The following is a 22,532-nucleotide window of genomic DNA, read 5'->3' as shown; positions in this document are numbered from 1 at the left end:
GAAGATCTGAATCAGTCATCTATGATTTTACCTTTAGAAAGTAGGAAAAGGGGAGCAAATTTAATCCAAAGTAAGCAGAAGAAAATATTTAATTAAAAAAAGAGTAGAAATTAATGAAATTCAAAACAGGAAATCATTAGAGAAAGTAAATGAAATCAAAAACTGGTTCTTTGAAAAGATCAATAAATTAATAAGCCTCTAACCAGGCTAACCAGTACATACCTATTAGAATAGCCAAAATCCAGAATGTTGATAACACCAAATGCTGGCAAGGATGTGGAATGAGGACTGTCATTTGTTGTTAATGGGAGTACAAAATGGTAGAGTCACTTTAGAAGAAAATGTGGTGGTTTCCTACAAAACTAAGAAATTCCTACATATTCTTACCATATGACCTACATTCCTCTTATTTTACCCAATTCGAAAACATGCCCTCACAAAAACCTGCACATGGATGTTTGTAGATTCTTTATTCGCAACTGCCAAAATTTGGAAGCAAACAAGATGCCCTTCAGTAGATGCATGGATAAATTTTGGAGTATTTATACAATAGAGTATTATCCAATGTTAAAAAGAGACAAACTATCAAGTCATCAAAATATGTGGAGGAAACAAAAACATATTACTAAGTAAATTAGCTAATCTGAAAGGTTATCTACTATATAATAACTATATGACATTCCAGAACAGGCAAAACTCTTAGAGACAGTAAAACTCTTAGAGACAGTAAAAAGATCAGTGGTTGCCAGGAGATGGGGGGTGGGAGAGATGAATAGGAAGAGCAAAGAGGATTTTTAGGGCAGTGAAAACATTCTTCATGATATGCATGTCAATATAAATTTGTCTAACCCATATAATGTACAAACTCAAGAAGGAGCCCTAATGTAACTATGGACTTCAGGTGATAATGGTGTATCAATGTAGACTCCTTTATTATAACAAATGTACAACTCCATGGGGGATGTTGATCAGGGCATGGGTGGGGAGAGACTACATATGTGTAGAGGCAGGGGGTATATAAGACATTTTTGTATGTTCCCTTGAATTTCATTGTGAACCTAAAAGTGCTATTAAAAATGTCTATTAAGTACCTATCTATATGTATGTATATTTATAGATGCTATATGTATGCATGTGTGTATATATATGTGTGTGTGTGTATCTGTGTGCATGTATATAGAAGTATTTTATGCCATCTGTCAAGCACTCTGCTAAGTGTTAGTTTTGAAGAAAAATAAAACAAAGTGCTACTTTTCATAGGGTAGCAGTCCAGCAGGGAAAGAGACAAAAACAGAGAAGGAGAAAGAATGGAAGAAATCAATAATTGCAATAAAATATTATAGGAGCAATGCTTTAAGTCTACATCAGGTGCCATAGAGGTGCAAAGAAAGTAGTTAATTTAAAATGGAGCATAGGGTTCAGAAATTAACCTTGATGCAGTCTTACAAAGTGAATTATAATGGGGAGGGGCTCTTTCCAGGAGAGAGCACAAAGGGACCTTAAGCAGGGAGGCATTCAAGAGCCAGGCATTCAAGAGAACTGCAATCAGTGTGACAAGGCTGGAGCAGGAGGTGTGACTGACTAAGGCAAGAGATAAGAGGAAAATCCATGATTAGGAACCATATTATTCAAGTTTTTGTGTGAGAGATTAATTAAGACTATATCCTAAAACCATAGCTTTCGTATTATTTTTTTAGACTTGAGATATTCCTTCTGGTGAAATTTTTCAGACACTCAAAGAGATAAACTGGTGAAGATGGAATAAGCAGGGTGAAGGTTTGAAGCAGGGTAATGAGCCTGCAAGCCCATCCATCTCCCTCCATTTCCTTCTCTGAGCCAAAGCATTTCCCTTTTTACCATCCTACCACCACCTCTGGAGTATCAAGCAGAACATTTCAAAAACCTCTGCTATTTATAATGAGGACCTAAAGAAAGCTTTTAATCAGGGAGATAAAACTAATCATGGTTAGGAGTTTGAACTAAGTGATTATGGAGAAGTAGGCAAGAATATATACCAATTCTACTCTCCTTAGACTGCCAAAGTTGCTTTGTTCCTATCATTAAAGCAATCCTGGCAGAAGTGACCTTATGTGACATTTCTTGTCATTCTTGGTAGGCTTAAATAAATCTACACATCTCCTCTGATTTTGTATCAAATGTACCATGAGTGCCACCTCATTAAACTATAGATCCATGTTCCCTAGGGCAAGATAGCTTCTAAGGAGAGATATCATGTAATCAAACCATTATAAACTGACATTAAACATTTAGGAAGTAAACATATAATACTTGACTATAGAAATCTGTCTTGGCCTCATCTGGACATTTTCCTAGAGTTAAAGATACAGGCAAAACTTTGAAAAGGGCTTAAAAAGGAAATGAAATAAGTCTAAAATTGTGAATGAAAATTGAGAAAAAATTTTTGGCAGATGTATTCTATGGAAAAAATATGGATGCAGTTTTCTAAAACAAGGACTATTAGATTCTACAAGTAGGATCTATTTTTTAATTTTAGAAAAGCCTTAATTACCCTTCACTTCAATACCTATTTATCATGCACCTATTAAGTGCCAGATTTTGAGTGATGATGACTTGACAACAGATAAGTACACTCTTGCATTGGTCCCTCTCCTTATAATGCACTTGCTCCAGACAGCTATATTTATGGATCTCTTCTGATCTCTGCTCTTACGTCACTTTCCCAGAGACTTTCTCTGATTTCCCACATAAAATAGCAGCCATCACTATTTACAGATGACATGATACTATATATAGAAAACCCTAAAGATTCCATCAAAAAACTATTAGAACTAACAACTAGATTCAGCAAATGTGCAGGATACAAAATCAATATACAGAAATCTGTTCCATTCACATATACTAATAATGAACTAGCAGAAAGAGCATTTAGGAAAAAATTCCACTTAAAGTTGCTTTAAAAAATGAAATACCTAAGGAATAAACCTAACCGAGGAGGTGGAAGACTTATACTCTAAAAACTCTAAGACACTGATGACAGAAATTAAAGAAGACACCAGTAAATGGAAATATATTCTATGTTCATGGATACAAAGAATTAATTGTCAAAATGGCCATCCTACCCAAAGCAATTTACAAATTCAATGCAAGCTCTATCAAAATACCAATTGCATTTTTCTACAAACAAGAGCAAATAATCCTAAAATTTGTATGGAGCTGGAAAAGACCCCAAATAGCCAATGTAACCTGGAAAAAAACAAAGCAGGGGTTATCTTGCTCCCTGACTTCAAGTTATACCACAAAGGTACAATAATAAAAACAGTTTGGTACTGGCATAAGAACAGACCCATATATCAATGGAACAGAATAGAATGCCCAGAAATAAACCCATGAATATATGGGCAATATGATAAAGAAGCCATGAATATACAAAAGAGAAAAGACATGTATCTGTTCATGTAACTGGACAGATACATGCAAGGGAATGAAACTAGATTACTGTCTAACTCCATACACAAAAGTAAACTCAAAATGGATTAAAGACCTAATTAGAACACATGAAACCATAAAATTCTTAGAAGAAAACATAGGCAAAAATCTCTTGAACATAAGCATGAGCAATTTTTTCTTGGACACATCTCCTCAGGCAAAGGAAACAAAATAAAAAATGAACAAATAGGACTGCATCAAACTAAAAACTTCTGTACATCAAAGGACACCATCAGCAGAATAAAAAGACAACCTACAGTATGGTGAAATACATTCATAAATAATTTATCTGATAAAGGGTTAACATCCAAAATATATGAGGAACTCATATGCCTCGAACCAAAGAAAAGCCCTAATAATCCAACTAAAAAATTGGCGGAGGACCTGAGCAGACATTTTTCCAAAGAATAAATACAGATGGCCAACAGGTACATGAAAAGATGCTCCACACTGCAATTCATCAGGGAAGTGCAAACCAGTATCACAAAGAGATATCACCTCTTAGAATGGCTACTATCTCAAAGACAAAAAATAACAAGTGTTGGAGAGGATATGGAGAAAAGGGAACCCTCCTACCTCATTGGTAGGAATGTAGGTTAGTGAAGCCACCGTAGAAAGCAGTATAGAGGTTCCCCAAAAACCTAAAAATAGAAATATCATACAAACCAGTAACATCACTTTTAAGTAGTGTATCCAAAGGAAACAAAATCTCTGACTTGAAAAAATATATGCACCCCTATGTTTATTGCTGCATTATTTACAATAGCCAAGATACGGGAGCAACCAAATAGATAAATGAATAGATGAATGGATAAAGAAAAGGTAGTACATATACACAATGCAATATTCAGGAATAAAAAAGAAAGATATCCTGCCATTTACAACAACATGCATAAACCTAGAGGGTACTATGCTAAATTAATCCAGGTGGATAAAGACTAATACCATATGATTTCACTTACATGTGTTATCTAAAAACAAAAGACAAAAAACAAAATGAAAGACAAGTACCAAATGATTTCACTCATATGTGGAGTATAAGAACAAAGAAAACTGAAGGAACAAAACAGTAGCAGAAGCACAGAACACAAGAATGAACTAATAGTTACCAAAGGGAAAGGGACTGGGGAGGACAGGTAGGAAGGGAGGGATAAGGGCGGGAAAAAAAGAAAGGGGGCATTATGATTAGCATGTAGAGTGTGTGTGGGGGGGGTCACGGGGAGGGCTGTGCAACACAGAGAAGACAAGTAGTGATTTTACAGCATCTTACTATGTTGATGGACAGTGACTGTGAATGGGGATGTGGGGGGGACTTGGTGAAGAGGGGAGCCTAGTAAACAATAATGTCCTTCATGTAATTGTAGATTAATGATACCAAAATAAAATTTTTAAAAAATACCAGCAGACTCATAGACACTGAGAAATGAATGGTAGTTACCATGGGAGAGGGATCGGGGTGGGTGGGTGAAAAGGTGAAAAAAATAAAGAGGCACCAAATTTCAATCATAACATAAATTAGGCATAAATTAGGATGAAAATTAAGCATGCATACTGAGTATAGTCAATGATTCTGTAACATCTTTCTGTGTTGACAGTAACTATGCTAGTTGGGGTGAGGGTTTAATAATGTATATAATTGTTGAATTATGCTGTATATTTGAAATGAATTTTATATTGTATATCAATTATACTTCAATACAAAAAACATTAAAAAAAGCACCATCTATCTTTCCCCATCTCACCCCATCATGCTTCATTCCCCTTACCCTGCTTTATTTTCTCTATGCTAATCACCATCTTCTAGAATTCCATACATTTACTTCTTTGTCTGTGTTATGTCTCTCCTCACTAGAGTTGAAGGTATGGCCTTGATTTTGTCATTCTTCTTTCTCTCTATATGTATAGCTAAGAGAAAGACCCGAAGCTTCCTCCTGTCAGGGACTAGTTATTACCCCTGGATTTGTATCCTACCCACTTTCAAACTGAAGCCTTGCCCAAGGATGAATAGTTAAGTAGTATAAAGGGAGACACAAAATGAAAGTAACTGAAGAATGACAGTTTGATATGTTGAGTGTCCACACAGATATTAAGGAGGGAAAGTCAGATATAAATAATTGAAATACAAATATTACAGTGAGTTCCCAGCCTCCCTTGGGTGGCTAAACAAAAATTAGGCATTTTGGTATACTCTTATTGTAATTTTTCTATTTTGTATAACAGATAAAAGATTTTTCTTTTAATTTGGCATATTTTATTGCTTTACATTTTGGTTACCACAGAAGCATGAGAATTAAACTAATAATCAATTCACTTACTGTTTCTAAAAATTTCAAGAAAAGTCCTATGTGGAGAACAAGAGGGCAAGACATTTGGGTAGTAATTCTTGGATAATTGTTGCATTAGTAAAGATAAAACAACTGATATGGCAAGATAAACAAGCTAGTATAAACTAATTTTCATAAGAGGTCCAGCCAATCCCAACCCTTCTCAAGATATATTTGATTATAGAGAGTGTTAGAAAACCATCCTGAATAGTTCATATATAATGAATATTGATACCTTAAACTACAAGGAGAGAGAGAAAACTTGTCAGTTGGTTTTGGAGAAACAAGCTGTCAGATTCAGTTACTGCCTTAAGAGAATTGTCCTCAATAAGAGTATTTTCTCTGTCCTGTCTTTCCATATTACCATCATCAATAGGTCAAGATGTTCTCCTGGATGCTGGTAGAGCAACTGTTGAATTTGGCTATTTTTTGGAAGTAGACTTCCAAATGATCAGGTTGCCTAGCTGCCTAGCACCAGAGATGCTGAAACCACACTCTGTAGATGTAGGGTTGGGCAATGATTTCCAATTCTGAAGATGATCCAAATTATATTTTTTGTCAGTGTAGTTGAAAATTCGTCTGCTCAGAAGGGACAATTGTCTTTCTTTCTCCTAATATCTGTTAAGGTGAGATTATTTACTCTGTGACTAAATGGACAAAAATATTCCTGGAATCCTAGAAGTCTTTTTCAGATCACTTCTTTTCCTTTTCCTTGTATGAAAAATTATCCATTTCTCTTCAATGGTGAGCTTTCTCCTCTACTTTCACTCACAAAGTAAGCACCAATTATAGGATGTTTCCCACCATTCACTTCACTTCCCTTTGTTATTCAATGGGAAATATCATTCAATTCACTTCACATTCTGCTTTATCCAGCTGATAGGACTTTTAGCATGTAATCCATAATTTTGACGTCACTGAGTTCCTTAGGGTTATAACCTGTGATTCTAGTTATCTATGCCTCATAAAAACTACCTGAAGCTTTTGGGATATAAACAATAACAGTCATTTATTTGCTCAGAAATCTGTGTTTCTGGCCAAAATAGATCCCATCTCCTGCTCTGCACAGTATTACTTGAGGTGGGTTGAAAGCTGGGGGCTGAAATTATCTGAAGTCTTGCTTGAGTCTCAGAGATTGATAGTGGCTATCTGCTGGAACCTCATCTAGTCCTGCAAGTCAGACCATCTATCTATACATGGTCTCTCCTGACAGCATGATGATCCAAAACGACAAGTATCTCAAGACACAGAAAGTGAAGCTACCAACTTCTTAAAGCCAGACCCTGAGAATGGCAGTGTGTCACTTCTGTTTTCCATTGGTCCAATGTTTGCGTAGTCCGGATTCCAGGGAAGAAATAAAAGGAATGTCAGAACACAGTTAGTCCATGGGTTATCATGGCCATAGTCCTTCTTCTAGTCACATATTATTTATATTCTTCTTACATGCAAAATACACTTATCCTCTGGGCACACTCTCCCAAAGTCTCCTTCTTTCACAGTATCAGTCCCTGCTTCTGACACACCTTTCATACAGTGAAATTAAAAAAGAAGGAAATGGGAGGCATGCAGCATTCTCTGATTCATAGCAGTTCTGAAATGAGTCAGATACATATTTCCATTTTCTGTGAATGATTCTTCTTGATTCTGCCATTTGGACTTTTGGTTCTACTCTGAGTTATCTTTTTTGTTTTTTTTAATAAAACTGTGTGTGCAAGTAAGTGGCCCTTTTCAGCCTACTTCCTGTCAGTAAGAAGCCAAGGATCCAAAGATCTTTATCATTCATAATGTTTATTCTAAGCTGGTCATTATCCTGCCATTACAGCTTTCTTTATAAAACAAAAACAAAATTATCAATTTTATGGGTTCCTTGCATTAGACAAAAGATACAACCACATATATCTTCAACATAGACCCTCTGCTATATCACATTCATCACAAACCTGTAGTTGAAAGCTCTTAGGATCTTAGAAGCCCTATTGCTAAGGAGAGTATCTGTGAGGCACAGTCCTAAGCTTTTTAGAAGGCATTCATCTATAAGGTCTATGAGTATAGCCTTTGATTTTTCTGAAGCCTTAACAAAGGTATGCCTTTAGCTTCACAGTATGCCTTTAGCTTCCACGTTAGATCATATTTTCCTAAAAGTTCATGGGCTTGATCTCTGCTCTGTGATCTTCTCTTCAGAAATCTGTGCTAGCCACAGAGCCTAGGAATAACAATTAGTTTTATTTTCAACACAGCAAATCTGTACTTAACCCATCTGTTTTTGACTTATCTCTCCCCTGTAGAATTTTGTCATCACTTTCTAGAAGAAGCATAGTGACGGTTTTCACATTCTAACTGGAAACCTCCACTATATCATATGGTTGATTGGTTGCTTTTCCTATTTCTACATTACAGAGGAGACACTGTTGCCAAACTTTCTGCCACTACACAGTGTCGCTTTACTCCAGCTTGTAACAACATTTCCTGGAACACTTTAGCATTTTACTAAAATATTCCTTAATATCCTTCCATTTGAAGCCCAGCGCCACCACGAGCACCGCATGTTTTAAGTTGCTGTTGTAACACCTTCGTTACAGATTCCAAAATATTTTTTAGTTACCTAATATCACATACGAAACCACCCCAAAATTAATGCATAAAATAATAACCATTTCTACAGGATTGGAGTTGAAAGGGTACATCAAAGTTGACTTATTTCATCTCCCTTATCTGAGACCTCAGCTGGCAAGTACCAAAGGCTTGAAGTAACTCCATGGCTGGAATTAAACAACAGTGCTATCTAATAAAATCTTCTGTATTGCTGGAATTATCCTCTATCTACATGGTCCAGTACAGTAACCTCTAGCTGCATGTGGCTGTTGATTGTGCCTAGTACCATACTGCAAATGTTTTTAAATAACTTAAGTTTAAATTTAAACAGCCATATGTGCCTAATGGTTACAATACTGGACATTGCAAATCTGAAGGCTTGCTCACTAATATACGGGGAGATTGATTCTGGCTGTCGTCTGGGACCTGACCTACCTATGGCCCCAACATGTCCTCTCTCTGCTTCTTCATAGCCATCACTAGGTTCAAAGAACAAGCATCCTCTATCACCTCTTATCACTTTGCTTCAGAAATCACATAACATCAGCTCTTCCTTAGTCACAAACCTACTTACATCTGAGGCATGCCCCTTCAATGTCATGTTTTCAGGAGAGCATTTGGGATGGGAAATCTTGTTGAGGTCATCTTGGAAAATACAATTTGCCCTATTAGCCATCCTAGCTAAATGAAGGAGGTATATGGCTTGCCCTTTCCACTCTACTTTCCTAGATTCTAGGTTTCTAATTGCAGTTAATTCATCTGCCATGGATTATTTTGTCAATTTTGGAATCCCTAGCACTCAAGGGTTGTTGGTCAACTAAAGGTTGTTGTTGAAGTAAAACAAACCTATTTTCATGATAGTGAGAAGGCTTTTATTTGTCTTGGACAAAGAATACATTTCAAATCCTTAGAATAGAGGATACAAACAGATCATGAAGCATGCATGTTTCCCAAGAGCCTTCCATGCACTATATACCTGTAATATAAATTAATCACATATTTTCCAAATATTTAACATTTATATCATTAAGATTAGAAACTATTGTAAAATATTATTTGTCAGTTGTACAATATTTACCACTTCTATAGTTAATATTTGCAGTTTTGGTTAGTTTTATGTATACCTTAGCTTTATATCCAGCATATTCAAAAATTAAATCAACATTTCTCTCTCTCTCTCTCTTTTTTCTCTCCCATTCTTTCTCTCCTTCTCCCTTTCTATTTTTCCTGACCAGCTCCTAGGGTGAGGAGAGGAGTCAGAGTGGGGAGGGAGAGGGAGGCCAGGACTGCTAAACACACAGCCCCAGCCATCAGGACCAGACCACAGACACAGTGCATGCGTGGGGTACTGTATACTAGGGAAACAGGACAGCAAGACGTGTGAGTGGGTCTCTGAGGCTGGGGCCTGTGGACAAAGAAAAGAGAGTGGCTTTCTTTTTTTTTTAAATTAATTAATTAATTATTATTATTATTTTTTTGCGAGTGCTCTTTGGAAGTCTTAAAGGGAGAGGGACCTCAAAACTGGTCCCTCCCAGGACACTTAGTCCAGTAGCAGGGAATCTGGGGATCTCTGGGCACTCTAACCCCCTGGGCAGCAGGGAGCACAAAGGCCCCTCACAGATATAAATAGCCTCCCAACCCCTCCCCTTCCAATGCGGCTCCACCATATCAGAGCAGCAGCCCGAGGCAAATCACACCCACAGCAACAGCGGAGATAAACTCCATAGCAACTGGGCAGGAATCAGAAGCCTTGTCTGTGCACAGCTGCCCAACACAACCACTAGAGGTCCCTGTTCTCCCAGGAGAAGAAGGCCACAAATGAAAAAGAAGGAAAGCTCTTCCAGCTGTCACCTGTGAGAGCTGTGAAAACTGTCTCTATTACCATGAAAAGGTAAAATTACAGCAGACAAAGATCACAGACTCAACACCTGAGAAGGAGACAGACCTAACCAGTATTCCTGAAAAAGAATTCAAAATAAAAATCATAAACATGCTGATGGAGATGAAGAGAAATATACAAGAGCTAAGGGATGAAGTCCAGAGAGAGATTACAGATGCCCAGAAAGAGATTACAGAAGTGAAACAAACTCTGGAAGGATTTATAAGCAGAATGGATAAGATGCAAGAGGCCATTGATGGAATAGAAACCAGAGAACAGGAATGCATAGAAGCTGACATAAAGAGAGATAAAAGGATCTCCAGGAATGAAACAATATTAAGAGAACCATGTGACCAATCCAAAAGGAACAAGATGCATATTATAGGGGTACCAGAAGAAGAGAGAGAAAAAGGGATAGAAAGTGTCATTGAAGAAATAATTGTGGAAAACTTCCCCAAACTGGGGGAGGAAATAATCGAACAGACCACGGAAATACACAGAACTCCCAACACAAAGGACCCAAGGAGGACAGCACCAAGACACATAATAATTAAAATGGCAAAGATCAAGGACAAGGAAAGAGTTGTAAAGGCAGCTAGAGAGAAAAAGGTCACCTATAAAGGAAAACCCATCAGGCTATCATCAGATTTCTTGACAGAAACCTTACAGGCCAGAACAGAATGGCATGATATATTTAATGCAATGAAACAGAAGGGAATTGAACCAAGGATACTGTATCCAGCACAATTATCATTTAAATATGATGGAAGGATTAAACAATTCCAGACAAGCAAAAGTTGAGGGAATTTGCCTCCCACAAACCACCTCTACAGGGTATTTTAGAGGGACTATTCTAGACGGGAGCACTCCTAAAACTGAACAGATGTCACCAGAGAAAATGAAATCACAGCAAACAAAGCAGACCAACAAAATACTAACTAAAGGCAAAAAAATAAAATCAACTACCCATTAAAAGCAGTTAAAGGAAAAAGGAAAGAGCACAGAATAAACAACCAACATATAAAGAATGGAGGAGGAGGAATAAGAAGGGAGGGAAGAAGCTCCTGACAGTGTATATAACAGCTCAATAAGCGAGCTAAATTAGGCAGTAAGATACTAAAGAGGCTAACCTTGAACCTTTGATAACCATGAATTTAAAGCCTGCAATGGTAATAAATTCATATCTTTCAATAGTTACCCTAAATGTAAATGGACCGAATGCACCAATCAAAAGACACAGAGTAACAGAGTGGATAAAAAAGTAGGATCCATCTATATGCTGCTTACAAGAAACTAACCTCAAACCCATAGAAATGCACAGACTAAAAGTCAAGGGATTGGATAACATATTTCAGGCAAAGAACAGAGAGAAGAAAGCAGGTGTTGTAGTACTAATTTCAGACAAAATAGACTTCAAAACAAAGAAAGTAACAAGAGATAAAGAAGGACACTACATAATGATAAAGGGCTTAGTCCAACAAGAGGATATAACCATTCTAAATATATATGCACCCAACACAGGAGCACCAGCATTTGTGAAACAAATACTAACAGAACCAAAGAGGGATATAGACTGCAATGCATTCATTTTAGGAGACTTCAACACACCACTCACCCCAAAGGATAGATCCACCGGGCAGAAAATGAGTAAGGACACACAGGCACTGAACAACACAGTAGAACAGATGGACCCAATAGACATCTATAGAACTCTACATCCAAAAGCAACAGGATATACATTCTTCTCAAGTGCACATGGAACATTCTCCAGAATAGACCACATACTAGCTCACAAAAAGAGCCTCAGTAAATTCCAAAATATTGAAAGTCTACCAACCAATTTTTCAGACCACAAAGGTATAAAACTAGAAATAAATTCTACAAAGAAAACAAAAAGGCTCATAAACACATGGAGGCTTAACAACATGCTTCTAAATAATTAATGGATCAATGAACAAATCAAAATAGAGATCAAGGAATATACAGAAACAAATGAAAACAACAACACAAAGCCCCAACTTCTGTGGGACACAGCAAAAGCAGTCTTAAGAGGAAAGTGTACAGTGATCCAGGCACACCTGAAGAAGGAAGAACAATCCCAAATGAGTAGTCTGGCATCACAATTATCGAAACTGGAAAAAGAAGAACAAATGAGGCATAAGGTCAGCAGAAGGAGGGACATAATAAAAATCAGAGGAGAAATAAACAAAATTGAGAAGAATAAAACAGTAGCAAAGTTCAATGAAACCAAGACCTGGTTCTTTGAGATAATAAACAAAATAGATAAGCCTCTAGCTAAACTTATTAAGAGAAAAAGATAATCAACACAAATCAACAGAATCAGAAATGTGAATGGAAAAATCACGACAGACTCCACAGAAATACAAAGAATTATTAAAGACAACTATGAAAACCTACATGCCAACAAGCTGGAAAACCTAGAAGAAATCGACAACTTTCTAGAATAATACAACCTTCCAAGACTGACCAAGGAAGAAACACAAAAGTTAAACAAACCAATTATGAGCAAAGAAATTGACATGGTAATCAAAAAACTACCCAACAACAAAACCACTGGGCCAGACCGATTTACCTTGGAATTTTATCAGACACACAGAGAAGACATAATACCCATTCTCCTTAAAGTTTTCCAAAAAATAGAAGAGGAGGGAATACTCCCAAACTCATTCTATGAATCCAACATCACCCTAATACCAAAACCAGGCAAAGAACCCACTAAAAAGGAAAACTACAGAGAAATATCACTGATGAACATAGATGCAAAAATACTCAACAAAATATTAGCAAACTGAATTCAAAAATATATCAAAAGGATCATACCCCTTGATCAAGTGGGATTCATCCCAGAGATGCAAGGATGGTACAACATTCGAAAATCCATCAACATCATCCACCACATCAACAAAAAGAAAGACAAAACCATATGATCATCTCCATAAATGCTGAAAAAGCATTTGACAAAATTCAACATCCATTCATGATAAAAACACTCAGCAAAATGGGTATAGAGGGCAAGTAGCTCAACATAATAGAGGCCATAAATGATAGACCCACAGCCAACATCATACTGAACAGTGAGAACCTGAAAGCTTTTCCTCTGAGATTGGGAACAAGAGAGGTAATGCACACTCTCCCTACTGTTATTTAACATGGTACTGGAGGTCCTAGCCACGGCAATCAGACAAAACAAAGAAATACAAGGAATCCAAATTGGTAAAGCAGAAGTTAAACTGTCACTATTTGCAGAAGATATGATATTGTACATAAAAAACCCTAAAGACTCCACTCCAAAACTACTAGAACTGATAGCGGAATACAGCAAAATTGCAGGATACAAAATTAACACACAGAAATCTGTGGCTTTCCTATACACTAACAATGAACCAATAGAAAGAGAAATCAGGAAAACAATTCCATTCACAATTGCATCAAAAAGAATAAAATACCTAGGAATAAACCTAACCAAAGAAATGAAAGACTTATACTCTGAAAACTACAAGTCACTCTTAAGAGAAATTAAAGGGGACACCAATAAATGGAAACTCATCCCATGCTCATGGCTAGGAAGAATTAATATCATCAAAATGGCCATCCTGCCCAAAGCAATATACAGATTTGATGCAATCCCTCTCAAATTACCAGCAACATTCTTCAATGAATTGGAACAAATAATTCACAAATTCATATGGAAATACCAAAGACCCCGAATAGCTAAAGCAATCCTGAGAAAGAAGAATAAAGTAGGGGGGATCTCACTCCCCAACATCAAGCTCTACTACAAAGCCATAGTAATCAAGACAATTTGGTACTGGCACAAGAACAGAGCCACAGACCAGTGGAACAGATTAGAGAATTCAGAGATTAACCCAAACATATATGGTCTATTAATATTTGATAAAGGAGCCATGGACACACAATGGCGAAATGACAGTCTCTTCAACAGATGGTGCTGACATATCTGGACAGCTACATGTGGGAGAATGAAACTGGACCATTGTCTATCCCCATACACAAAAGTAAATTCAAAATGGATCAAAGACCTGAATGTATGTCATGAAACCATAAAACTCTTAGGAAAATACATCGGCAAAAACCTCACCATAAAACTCTTAGGAAAATACATCGGCAAAAACCTCTTAGACATAAACATGAGTGACCTCTTCTTGAACATATCTCCCTGGGCAAGGAAAACAACAGCAAAAATGACCAAGTGGGACAATATTAAGCTGAAAAGCTTCTGCACAGCAAAAGACACCATCAATAGAACAAAAAGGTGCCCTACAGTATGGGAGAATATCTTTGTAAATGACAGATATGTAAGGGCTTGACGTCCAGAATATATAAAGAGCTCACCCACCTCAACAAACAAAAAACAAACAATCCACTTAAAACCACTTAAAAATGGGCAGAGGAATTGAACAGACAGTTCTCCAGAAAAGAAATACAGATGGCCAACAGACACATGAAAAGATGCTCCACATCACTAATTATCAGAGAAATGCAAATTAAAATGAGGTATCACCTCACACCAGTAAGGATGGCTACCATCCAAAAGACAAACAACAACAAATGTTGGTGAGGTTGTGGAGAAAGGGGAACCCTCCTACACTGCTGGTGGGAATGTAAATTAGTTCAACCATTGTGGAAAGCAGTACGTAAGTTCATCAAAACGCTCAAAATAGACTTACCATTTGACCAAGGAATTCCACTTCTACGAATTTACCCTAAGAATGCAGCACTCCAGTTTGAAAAAAACAGATGCACCCCTATGTTTATCTCAGCACTATTTACAATAGCCAAGAATTGGAAGCAACCTAAATGTCCATCAGAAGATGAATGGATAAAGAAGATGTGGTACATATGCACCATGGAATATTATTCAGTCATAAGAAGAAACAAATCCTACCATTTGCAACAACATGGATGGAGCTAGAGGGTATTTTGCTCAGTGAAATAAGCCAAGCAGAGATAGAGAAATACCAAATGATTTCGCTCATCTGTGGAGTATAAGAACAAAGGAAAAACTGAAGGAACAAAACAGCAGCAGAATCACAGAACCCAAGAATGGACTAACAGGTACCAAAGGGAAAGGGACTGGGGAGGACGGGTGGGTAGGGATGGATAAGGGGATGGAAGAAGAAAGGGGGTATTATGATTAGCATGCATAATGGGGGGGTATAAAAGAAAGGGCTGGGTAACACAGAGAAGACAAGTAGTGATTATACAACATTTTGCTATGCTGATGGACATTGACTCTTAGGGGTTTTGTGTGGGGGGACGTGGTATAGGGGAGCCTAGTAACATAATGTTCTTCATGTAATTGTAGATTAATGATAACAAAAAAAAGAAAGGAAAGGGAGATTACTCCCTGATAGGATAAAGCTAACTGCAAATCACCAATTAATGCATGATTAAATATCGTTAATTTTGATCATTTAAAGGGTGTCAGATGATCAGCTATGGAAGTACATTTTTCTAATAATATACCTTTCTCTTAAAAAAAAAGAAGCATTCCCTGTGTGATAATCTTCAATAAGTTCTTTACAATGGTATAAATGGCATATCAAAGTGTGGACAAAGGGTTTGTTTGTGTTTATACAGAGGATCAAAGCCTAATTTGGCTACCCAGAAAATGAATTAAGATACGATATGAAGAAGAACTTCCAACATCAATATTCTCTGGAGGAGTCATTCCAGAAGATGATCATCAAAAAACTTCAACAAAGATCCTGGTGCTGTTGCAGTTATAGCTGCATTCATCCCACTGGTTCATGGACTTGCCTTTGGAATAAAGAAGGAGATATCTAAGCTGGCCTGTGCATGCAGTAAAATAACAAATTTGACTGGATCTATACTGTCAGAACTCAACCAAGAATTAGAAGTGCAGGTTGCAGCACTCCAAAATCTTGCGACTATAGACTATCTACTGTTAAAAGAACATATGGACATATGGGATATGAACATTTCCCAGAAATGTGTTGTTTTAATTTGTCTGATTTTTCTCAAAATATTCAAATTCAGTTAAACAATATCCATCATATCATTGATAAGTTTTCACAAATGCCTAGGTTGCCTAACTGGTTTTCTTGGTTTCACTGGATATGGCTGGTAATTGTAGGTCTGCTTTGGTTATGTAGCTGTATTTATATTATGTTAATGTATACATGAATTTAATTAATAATTTAAAACCTTACACTACAAGAAGATATGTCAAAGAAATAATCAATCTTCCCATGTTTTCTTCCATCTGCTACTTCTATAGCTTCTCTTATTCCTTCATAATTAGATCCCCTAACTAGAATTCATGCCTTGTGTCAAAATTACTGAGTATCATAATTCTTCCAAGTGGTAAAGATATCTCAAGATAAATGCTGGGCATAGAAGCCACAGGGCATAAATCTGCAAAAAAGTAAAAAGCTAACCTTTTCAGACAATATTGCTTCTCTCTCACTTACCAACTTTACATTTCCCTGTATGGCCCCGGAAGATGACTGGTTAGCCAGAGACGGGTAAGATTCCTCAAGGGAGGAACAACCTAAGACAGGCACAGTCGCAGGGGGGCCATCAGGTGAGAAACTGGGGATCAACAGAGGTGAGGCTTACAACCTCACCCCCCTGTTTTGAGAGAAATCTTCTGCATCCATGGATGTTTTATTGCCCTTGTCTAGCTTTTATTAACACATAGTCTACAGGCACACACCTGATCATCTACTTTTGCCCTCTTACAGCACTAAACTATGTTTTCTACCTTTATCTTGCATCTACCTACCACTTCAGTATTTTATTAAAAATAATAATAATAATAACAATAATAATAAGGGAGAAATATGGGATTCACATATAAATAAAGTATAAAAATCAAACGAATATTCATATTTGACCTGATTGTTTATAGTTCATAACGCGTGATCAAAACCGAAAGTTTCTGTGATGACTGCCCTTGCACTGTTCACCATGTAAGAACTTATTCACTATGTAAGAACTTGTTCACCATGTAAGAACTTGTTCGTTATGCTTCAGAAGATTGGAGACTGTTGAGAATTAGGCTTGGGGTTGATTAATGATTGTGCATTGAGTCTCCTATACAGAATTTTATTGTTGTTAACAACCATATGATCAATAAATATGAGAGATGCCCTCTCAAAAAAAAAAAAGGACAAGAATCAGGAAAACAGTGCATTCCACTGGTAACACTTGTAGCCAATCAAAGACTTGAACTACGAATTCTGTTTTGAGAACAAATGCATCTAACAATGATGCTTCCCTCAGAGGTGAGTGCCAGAAGCAGGATGAGCAAGACACGTACTGCACACAGTAGGGAGAAGGAAAAGGTTATTGTGACTCAAGTGATCTATATCTAAGTCTGCTCTATACAAGCAATAGAAAGTCATTTAAATTAGGAAAGCACTTAGAAAATAAATAATTATCTTCCTGGGAGAAGGGGGAATGAAAACATATGCTTAATTAGAAACAGAAATATATTAAGTAATCAATATTATGAATGTAATGGCAATATTATTGGGAAGTGCATTGAAAAAGTAGAAATGATTGCTGTAAATATCTATAAAATGAATGCAAGATATTAAACTATTGAGAAATATAATTTGCATGGTGAATTATAATAATTATTTATAAGCTGCATCCTTAACTTTCAAAGAAATTGACAAGCATTGTAAACTGAAGGGGAATATTAAAGGTTGTAAAAATGCACTAAATTTTTCACTGTGGAAGAGGCATTCAATTTATTCTCTTTTTTGTAATTGCTTTTATAGAAATATGAATTTACCTATGCATCCAATGAAATTATAAGTAACAGCTCTAAATTAGAACACAAGATTTCAGTCTTTTAAACTTTTAGATGATTGGTGTTTCTAAGTCACAAATAAGCAGGCAATAAGAAAGCATAAAACAATGTAACAATAATAATTCCAGAAGTAACAAATATGAAAATAAATATAATTATGTTAAACTCTTGAACAATAGGTAAAGACTAACACTAGGCTAATAATGCCACAAAGCTGGTAGTGTGCAGGAAGCAGACATAAATGAAATTATGCAAAATTCCTAAAAATTTCCCAAAGTAACAGCAGGAAAATATAGACTAAAAAATCTGTAATAGCCATATTAGCAATAGGAGAATCCAAAATAATAAGAATAATATTATTTGCCATCTCATACATAAAGTAATATGAATTTAAAAGATTTCATGGATTCAGAGAGTAGTATTAAGCTTAAGAAGGAACAAAATAGCTCTGAAATTCTGTTACAGTAATAGTGTTACCAGCTGAGATGCTGTTTGTCTCAGGACCGTGTCTTGGAGGCAATGAAGACTGAAGCCAGCAGAAAAGAGTATGGAGCAACAAGCAAAGTTTAATAAAAGAGTAAAAGAAGAAAGGAAAGCTCCTGCTTATTGGGAGGGGGTCCAAGGGAGGACACCACTAGAGCTGCAGCATCTAGGATTTATACGCACAGAAATGGAGAAAACTGCACAAGTGGCTGGAGTAGTTGCTAGGGCCTATTGCTATGGCCGAGCTAGGATCAAAGGAAAGAAAAACTCTCCTTTTTTCTCAGGCTGATTTTCCCAGATATCCAGGATGAGGCTTCTTGTGTACTGAGAAGCCTTGACACTAGTTCCCTCCTGCCTGCACCTTACTGGGACCTTGAGTTCTATCTGCCTGTGTCTTACTAACACCTGCCTCAGTAGGAAGGTAAAGAAGGTTGTTGGGATGTTTAGACAAAATAAAAAAATAAATGGAAAGTTTTTAGCAACATAAACATAGAATAAAATCGAGTAAATAATTCCTGTACTTCTATATAGTTTAGCCTAGTTGACCTTGCATGTTTATGATGTAGTAAATATAAATCCTCTGAAAAGTTATATACAAAATTTGGTAGGAAAATTAGCATGATGGTTATATTCTCAGATATAAATGGTTTCTGTTAGGCAGAAAGACAAACATGAGGTGGGTTGAGAGAGAATAAAGCCAATAAAGCTCACTAAACAGGACTCAAAGAGTTAACCAGATACAACCAGAGAGCCAGAAAGGACTCACAGAGTTAATTAGTTGAAGTTTCAAGGGTCATGATTGACTTGGGAAGTCCAGACATATCCCAGATGAAAAATAATTCCCCATATGAGAAATTTCCAAGAACAGACACTCCCCAGATAAATAAAAATGTATCAGAACACAGACACTCCCCAGATAAGGAAAACATCAGAGTACAGGCACAGCAAACATCAGAGCGCAGCCCATGTCTTCATTTTAGCAATTAGATGAGGCCTCTAAGGCCAAAGATTGTCCATCAAGGACTTCTCTACCGTGCCAAAAATAACATAAAAAAAACCTCACAGTATAGTACCTGCCTGTCTAGACTTAGGCAGGCCTGCTCTGTTACTCTGGTGCAGACTTTGCTGTCATGGGTTTTGCCTCTCACTCTGACTTCCCTGTGACTCCAAACTGAGTGCCTTCCTAGCAATTTATTTGTTCAAGAAAATAAAGTTAAAAAGGAAAACGAATTTTGCTGACACAAAAGGGGATGATACCACAGAAAATTACTTGCATAGAGAAGATATAGAACATTTTTATGACAATACTATCATCTATGTAAAAATAAGAGAAAACTTATTTTGATAAACATTAGTTGTTTTGTTCTGGTAATTTTAATACACAGAACATCTTTCAATTCTAAGTGTAGCACACAGACTTAAAAAGACTTAGAAACTCTGGAATCTGTAATGGGTGTCTTACAGTTTTCTTCTTGAACCCTTAGATCTTGATTCTTACTTTTAAAGAGTCTTCCTGAATATCTACTGATGAAAATAATATCAATGTTTCTTCATCACAGACTTGATAACAATGAAAAACTTGTATGACTTGAACAGTGGTTGTCAATGGGATTTTCACTCTCCCTAGAGCAATCTAGAAATTTATGGGGATAGTTTTCATTGTCACAGTGATTATAGGATATTAATGGTTGTACAAATTTTTAAAAAGGGATTAATGTACACTCCATACAACTTCCAAATATACTAACAATTAATCATGTAGATTAAAAAATGTGCTCATATTCATTGAAGCCTAGAATATTACCCTACTTTAAGTATAAGTACAAATTACTTTTGCATGATTTTAATATACAGAGTTATTAGGAAAGAAACTACCATGTATATTGAGGGAAAACTTTACCTTGTTTCATTCAGAATTTTGCCAAATTAGGTCACAATTTCAGAAAATTAAGTCAATAATATCAATACAGCAGAGTTTTTGAGATGCCAATACAATACATCTGTGTCATTTTGGATTTGAAGTAATTTCATCCAAGTTTTTTTTTTCATAAATGTGCATGCCTCTGATGACTTTATGTCCATCAAATATTAGTAATCTTTTATTATAAGTTAATTTTTCAACTCTCCATTATTTTATAGCACAGTCTTTTTTTAGCACTGTGCTTACTTTAATTAGCTATGTGAAGTTTTATTTAATAGCAGATTTTTTTTATTCTGTACTTAACCTTAATTAGCTATGTGAAGTGGGTTTGCTAGAGACCATTTACTTACCTCCAATATCCACTCTCACCTTTTCTTAACAGTAAAATATTGTAAATTATCATAGAGTATTATCTACCCACACAGAGATTACATTACCAGAATCCCTTGCATGTATGTGTCTCTTTGTAAGTTTTTGCCAAGAGATATGAATGGAATATACATAAGCAACATCATGTTTTTATCTTAAAAGTTTCGGTTGTGTGTTTCTCCAGGAATTTGGGACTAATGATAGCAAGTTAATTCCAGCCATTTGGATGAGAGCAATAAACTAAATAACTGCTAGAAAGAAAGATAGAATATGTCCTCGAATTATCTTGGAGGTCAGAGCTGCACATCAGCCCCAGACAATCTGCCTACCTCAGAATTGTTACCAAAGGGAAAAATACAATCCCATTAAAGTAGAGCAGGGAAGTGGGACAAGCATCATGATTAACTTTTCCTGACTGTGATGAAAAATGCCAAGATATAAATAGCAGGGGGACTCCAGTTTAAGGCTATGATTTTAAAAACCAGGGAGTAAGGAGGTAAGAATATTAATATACTTTATATTAATTAGCCAACAATTGACCTTATTTTACGGCAGGGCGAGCAGTCCTAGAGGACATGTTCCTATTGTTTGATGGTGTCCACGATCTTGGAGAAGAACAGTAAGTTCCTTGTGTTAAGTTTATCTTACAGAATATTTAGAAGACTGACCATAGATGGTGACATAATGTCTCTCACTGGTGACAGACATCATGAGACCACATGTCAAGCCTATGTCCTCTTGGCTTTTACACCATTCTAGAAATCCTTAAAAGACCCAAATCTTAAACTTTACTTTAAGCATACCTCCTCTCTGAGGCTGCCTACACTCCCGTTTCTTCATTGTGTACTGTGCCTTAAGTAAAACCTTCTTGCTGTTCAGCTTATTTCATTTTGTCTCTGTGTTCTTTCAAGCTGTCAGTCAGTTAATGAGACCCCTTTCCTGGTGGTAAGTGTCTTTGTTACTTTGCTACTTCATTCCATTTTCTAGACTTAAGCAGAAGTCTTCCCTTTCTCTGTTCTACTTCAGACAAGTAGAGAAGGGTTACTGAGTTATCTGATTTGGGCTTGCAAGTTCCCATCACCTGGGGCACCTGGATGGAACTGCAACTGTATGATCATGCTCTTTAGTAGCCTGTCTGAAAATTTTTCTTTGCCTCTGGGAAGTTCTTAGAACATAATCTCACTCCATCCAGTGCTCTGAGACTCCCCTAAATCCTGGGATGGTAGGGGCTTGTTCCCACACCATGCAGATTCAAGCAGGCATTTGATGTCAGCTGACCCTGGCTCCAGGAGTTGGCTAGGGATCTGCCCTGTGCCAAGCAAGAGTGCAGTGGACTTCCCTTTCCTCCCTCAGTTCTTCCTTGCTCTCATCTGCCTGCACAGCTACTACCATTTACTACTACTATTCTCACTTTAATTCCCTCCTTACCTACACTGATTGGATCTGATCATAAAATCTTTCTCCATCAGAGTCAAGAACTCTCCTGTCCAGGTTGAAGTTTCACCTAGTGTGCAGGGAGAGACCTCCCCAGATGCAGCTGCCCAGACAGCTTCTTTTTAAATGTATTTTATTTTCACTTTTCTTTATTATAGAAGCATAGCCTGTGTCTTGCCGATGGGTTTCAGCCCTGAGCAAGTTCACTATGGATTCAATGAGACCAAAGAATGACAG

This window comes from Manis javanica, chromosome 6 (assembly GCF_040802235.1).
Source record: "Manis javanica isolate MJ-LG chromosome 6, MJ_LKY, whole genome shotgun sequence".
NCBI classification, from domain to species: domain Eukaryota; kingdom Metazoa; phylum Chordata; class Mammalia; order Pholidota; family Manidae; genus Manis; species Manis javanica.
The sequence above is the reverse complement of the archived record's forward strand: the minus strand, read 5'-3'. Positions refer to the sequence as shown.